At 35.4% G+C, this 6,094-nt stretch overlaps 1 protein-coding gene across 1 annotated transcript in view; it reads left to right on the top strand.

Moving 5' to 3' along the window:
• LAMA2 (laminin subunit alpha 2) overlaps window positions 1–6,094 on the top strand; it is a 620,167-nt gene that overhangs the window by 213,976 nt on the left and 400,097 nt on the right. The window lies entirely within an intron of this gene.

Below are 6,094 nucleotides of genomic sequence, written 5' to 3'. Positions count from 1 at the left end.
CAACTAGTGTGTCTGTTTAATTTTCATCAGGATCCACATTTTAAATTGTTAACTATTATATATTCAAGAATATTTCATAATGGTATATTCTTGAAATAACAGCTAAAGGATAAACTTGGAATTTAGGAACTTTTAAAACAATTTTATAAGATAAATCATATGGTCAGTGTCAGATATTCAAATTTAACACTGGATTGTCACAATTAGGTTTCATTTCTGGTTTCGGTTGGATTTGTAAAACATTGAAAGATACTTATTTTTAATCTTGTTATTTATTTATTTGTTTATTCATTTTTACTTTTTACAGTTCTGCAGATTGAACCCAGGGCCTCACACATATAAGACAAGGGCTTTAACACTGAGCTACATCCCAGCCAAAGAAATTTATTTTTAAGTAAAATTGTATTTGTGATATTTACAAAGTCTTGTCAGTGGAATTGTATATATTGAGAAAAACGTAAGGCATTGATCACTTTATTCATTTTAGTTTCTTCTCTGTTATTTTGAGCCCAACTCATTTTTTTTTTTTTTTTTTTGACGTAAAACTAAGGTGGTGTCTTATGTGATGCCAAACATCTGGGTGGAACTAAAAAATATAGTTAGTCATCAATGTTTATTACTATCTGGATATTTGATGTCATGGCCATGATAAATCATAATTAGCATCTCAATTTGTCAAACAGATGTTCATTGGAAAACAAATGAGCTATTCTCCAAGCTGGAAGGACGTGTCAGATAACCCACCTAAGCATAAAGTTTCTTTTTGTCTCAAAACTAAAAAAAATCCAGAATTCATCAAAATAATTCATTCAGCGATATGGAAAAATATGGTTTATTTATAAATATGAGAGTCTACATTAAAATAATCATGTGTTAAAATTTGATTTAACCTATTGTGTTTTAATGATCTTAAGGACTGAAAACAGAAGCTGGCAAAAGTATAATTTTAAATGAAATTTATAGCATATAATTTCAATATAATTTACAACACAGGTTTAAATGTAGGATTAAGCATATTACATAATTTTGCAACATGTACTTTCATTTTTAACTCTAAATCCTATTTTAGTAAGTGATACTGATATAGTAATATCCTTTCCATGGTGAATAATAGTCTTAAATGGACTACAATAATTTGATTTTATGATACAATAGTCCCCCTTAGCTGCTCAGATACATCCTAAATGTTGGAACCCAAGAACAGCTACAAACCCTATATAGACCATGTTTTTTTTTTTTTTTCCAGTACATACACACCTTTGATAAAATTTAATCTATAAACTAGGTACAGGAAGAGATTAACAACAATAACTAACAAAATAGAACAATTATAACAACATACCATAAAAGTTATGCCAATGTGCTCTCTCTATCTATCTTGAAAGAGTCAAGACAAATCTTAGCTTTTCTGGACTGCGGTTGACCATCAGTTTCTGAGGCTGTGAAGAGCAAAACAACAGATAAGGGAAAACTATTGGAAGGACGAAGATTTTTTTTAAGTAAACTATCTTTGGTCACCAGTTCTTTCCTGAAATCTTTAAAATTTCCCAGCAGGTCCTGGTGGTTGTTTCTTAAGGAGTACTGAAGCGGGAAAGAGCCCCAGAGCTCTGCGTGCTGAAGGGAATAGGTGGGAGACTCTGTTATTTGGACCTTCCTCCATTTTCAGCTTAAATTTTCTATTTCTATTCTGACTTTTAATTTTTGTGACATGTATTCTTTTCCCCCAATATCCTTTGTTCTTGAAATACTTTTCCTCCTACCCCTTCAAAAAAAAAAAAAATCAATCAGGAATAAAGAAAAATGCAGTAGTATTAAAAATACTGGAAACAACGCAAGTCTTTTATGAATAGAGAACCCCGAAATAATTATTTTAAAAGGGCAACACTCATTGGATGTATAACTCTGGAATGCTATTTTTAAATTGTTCATGAGTTTCTTGACCTTACATTTTTACATAAGAAAGAAACAGGATTGTTGGTATTGTCTGTGTTCTTCTCTACAAGCTATATAATTGATAACAATATCTGTGTCCTAAAAGAGTGTTTTCCTCTTTTATTGTCAAACCAGCAGAACTTTTTCTCACATATACTACTGCATGGGAAACAGGGATAAATACATACGAGAGAAGAAATCTAAGTCAAACACCAATGGGGCAGGCCCTTAAAACTAAGAATAAGTTCTGTTTTAATTTTTTTTTTAAATGGCATGACTTCATAGACTCAGTAAAGGAGATTTAAAGAAGTAGGTGTGTAGACACAGCAGTTAGGAGGAAGGATTACTTCAGCTAAAGTAAATTATTAGAAGATCATGAGATATTTCAGTGAAAAGGCTTAATTATGATGAAGAAGAAAGGATTAGAAACAGAAAAGAAAGTCAGTTATCAGAAATGAAGTCAAAGAAGGGATGGAATATTGATCAGATTTTCAGAAAAACGTATATACAAACCACAGCCACTTCTAATACCAGTCTGAGACTTGAGATTTTTAAAAACCAGTCTCCCAGGGGTGCACTTAGGGTCACTGTGGATAAGAAAGGTCATAGAGAAAGACCACTGGGGTCTCTGGCCCTGTGCTGTGGAGTGTAATGATTGAGACGAGGAAGACGAGGCATCCTCTCTCCACAGAAGTAATAGAGCCCTTTGGGCTGCCTAGGAACAGGATTTCAGAGACTCTTCTTTCTATTTCTCAAAATATTGCCATGGCTAGTCAGCTAATAAGGAATGGCATCTGCTGGTAAGGAGTCTGTCCTCATTTGTGCCTTGTGACCAAGATTCTGGAAATGGCAGAGATGCTTTAGTAATGGGCCATGAGAGCCCAAGAGAAGAGCTACTGAGAAGACTGAGAAAAGGTAATTTTTAGAAATTGGTTAGAAGTGTTGGTTTCTGGCATTGAATATTCACCAGACTTACAGTATATCTCTTTTTCAAGGAATGAATTTCACAGTCATTACAACACAAGAGAGAATCACAACATATGCTTCTTTTAATTGCATATAGGTGTCCTTGTTATTAACTCTCTTAATAAGGAGTTTAAGGTTAAATTGTTTTGGAAGTAAGATAGTGAGAGTGGGGAATAAATGAAAGAGTCTTATTGCCATTTCTCATTGAAGCCAGTTTAGAATAAAACAAACACAAACAGGCCTCCAGCCCAACAGCAGCATTCATAACTATTTTCCTAATTTAACTCCTTTTCTTTTTTGCTAAGGAGAAACAGTTGTATTTTTGTCATTAATAGAAAAGGGAACAGTGCCTAAACAACCTATTATAAATTCTTCTGGGAAAGCATATTACAAATAATTGAAAACAAACCTGATTCCATGAACTTGGCAGCAAATGTATAACAGAAAGCAATTCAGCCTTGGCCCCTGGATGATTGATTAAATGTTTTATTCCCTTTACCTTTCATTCACGCTGTGTTTGTCAAGAGGAGAGAGAAAAGAAATGTTGTGAAACAAAGTCCACTTAAGACAAATAACTTACAGTAATGATCGATGACCTCTAATCAGATATTTATTCATTGTTCTCAAGTTTTAATGTTTCTAAATATTAGCTATTCTGCATGCATTCCTGTAGGAAATGAGGGCCTGAGTTTCAGCATGTCCCAACCCCGGCCAGCTAACCAACAACGCGAGCTGTTTCTGAGCCTCTTTGAGGGCATGGCCCCACAGCTTCCTGTGGTCAGTTATTAGTTGGAGTCCAGCAAAAGAACAAGAACACTGTGTACTTGGTAAATCTGCAGAAAACTTCATCTTCTGGCTGCGTGGGAGGAGAGGATCCTTTGTGCAGTCTGTTTCTTTGAAGGGACTAGAAATCTGCTGGTGCTGTGCAGATGCTGAGGTGCACAAAGACAGCATCCTGCAAACCTAGTAAATAAATGATTATGATTCACCTCTGTACAGAATAAAAGGAGGATCCTAAACTTGTGTATCACAATTGTTGTTCTGCAGAGCATGTGAAATGAAGACTGAGCATCCTCAATGAAGCACTTTCTTAGAACCTTTGTCCTCTGTAATATTTAGCTATCTGTGCTCATTGCAGCATGAGATATAAATCTGGTGGCTCCAGCAAAATCTTAAGTATGAAGTCAGATTTACAGAGGATCCCTTTTTACATCAGATTCTTTTCCTTTTCATCTTTCTCCTCTTACAAACTACCACCTAGCTGGTGGTAATTCTGTTCTCTTCTTCCTGCAGCCTTTGTAATGGTATTGCTCATTTCCTCTGATCTCAGCCTCCAAAGCATCATGTCAGGGGATGAGAATATAGGCCATCCCCAGTGCAAATGCCTCAGCATAGAAGTAGAGAAGGTTTGAGCCAAGAAGTCTTCTAATCTTTCATTTTCTTCATTGCTTGTGTGAAAAATGAACATGGATAAGAAGACAAAACACAAGAAGTTGTCTTTTTCTCCTTGACATGTGTTCTCCTATTGATATTCAACCACGTTAGCATTTTAGAAAGGTCTCTCCATTGTGGGTGGGAAATCCGTTACTCCATCCTTGTTCTCTGAGGCTGACCAGGTTGGTAATGAGTAGCTACTCTAAAAAGTGGAGCCCATCCTGCTTAGTGGAAAAAAGTAACTTGCACTATTTTTATTTTCACCAGAATAACACTTAGCACTTAGATTTTCCTGTGTGATAGACATTATTATAATCATTTAAAGTGGATTATTTCTTTTAATCCACGAAACAGCAGTGAGATAGCAATTATTGCTATTGTTTGCCATTTGCAGAAGAAACTGAGGCACAGAATGATTAAGTAAATTGCCTAACATACCTACATAGTAAGTAGCGGAGCCACAGTTTGAACATGGGCAAACTGTCTCCAATATGTGTGACAGCATGATTATCTCTTTGAACACACAAGTATATGTGTGCAGTTATACAAAACATCAAGCACACAGGAAAAACCAGTGTTAGAAAAGAATACAAACATCCTTAAACTGTTACACACAGATCAATAAGCTTACTGAAAGGAAAAGCTCATCCCTTATATAAATATAAAATCTTCTTTTGCAAAAAAATAATTTGGTTTGTTTTTAATTCTTTATGCAATGAAAAATATCACAAAATTGGAGAAATAATTGGAGAGATAATGCCTGTGGTTTCCTTTTACAAAGCTGGGCTGGGTCCATATATTGAGTAATAGAACACATGATTTCATTGGTAAGCATAGAACTTGACCAGCCATGGATCTACAGCTTTGCTAATAATAATAAAAAGATTATCAGAGCAAGAGGAAAGAAATAAGAGATGAATAGAGAATAAGTAAAAATATGGTTGGGACTACCAAAAATTAATACTGTGTAAACAAATTTAAAAGATGAAGAAAAGATGACAAAAGAGGGAAGTGTTTCAAGAACAAGCCTTTCCCTATTTGTGGGAAAGCAGACAGCTGGCATCAGGGAAGTATCAGAGGTGGGGACAATGTGGGCAACCACTGGGGACTCTAGTTTGCAAATACATATTAGCCATGTTAGAAATATGGCTAGCCTAGGGAAAATCATAGGTCTTAGGAAGCCTGTGTCTACATTCAAACTCTGCTCCGAGTATTAGCATGACTCTAGAATTTAAAGGAGATCTTGAGATTAAGCCTTTTGGAACAGTAGATCTGTTGAGATGGCCAATGGCCATCTCAAGATGGCGCAACTATACAAATGGGGAAAATCAAATTAATATATTTGTACAACTTTTCATTTACATACAGATAAGAGATGCGTGCGCGCGCGCACACACACACACACACACACACACACACACACACACATACACACACACATAATTTCTCTCTGAGGATCCTCTGAATCAGAGAACAAGAATGAAAGAGTCTGAATTTCCCTTTCAAGTGCATGTCTAGATTTTGTTCCAATTTGTGACACAGGATCTGGCAGTGTATTGAGACCTCCTGCTCCAAGATTTTATTTTAATTTTAAACAAGTGTTTCCACATGGGGACAAAAAACAAAACAGGAAAATGTTGCCTAAGTTTTCCTTTGTACTGTTATTTATCTTTCAAGTGTTCTGATTGTTTTGTCTTACCAATGTAGGTCATTGTATTCTCACTTGCTTTTTTCTTGTTCAGAACTTTCTGATAGGTCTACC

Source organism: Sciurus vulgaris, assembly GCF_902686455.1.
Source record: "Sciurus vulgaris genome assembly, chromosome: 7".
Taxonomy (NCBI): domain Eukaryota; kingdom Metazoa; phylum Chordata; class Mammalia; order Rodentia; family Sciuridae; genus Sciurus; species Sciurus vulgaris.
Note: the sequence above shows the minus strand (reverse complement) of the source record. Positions and strands in the feature narration are given on the sequence as shown.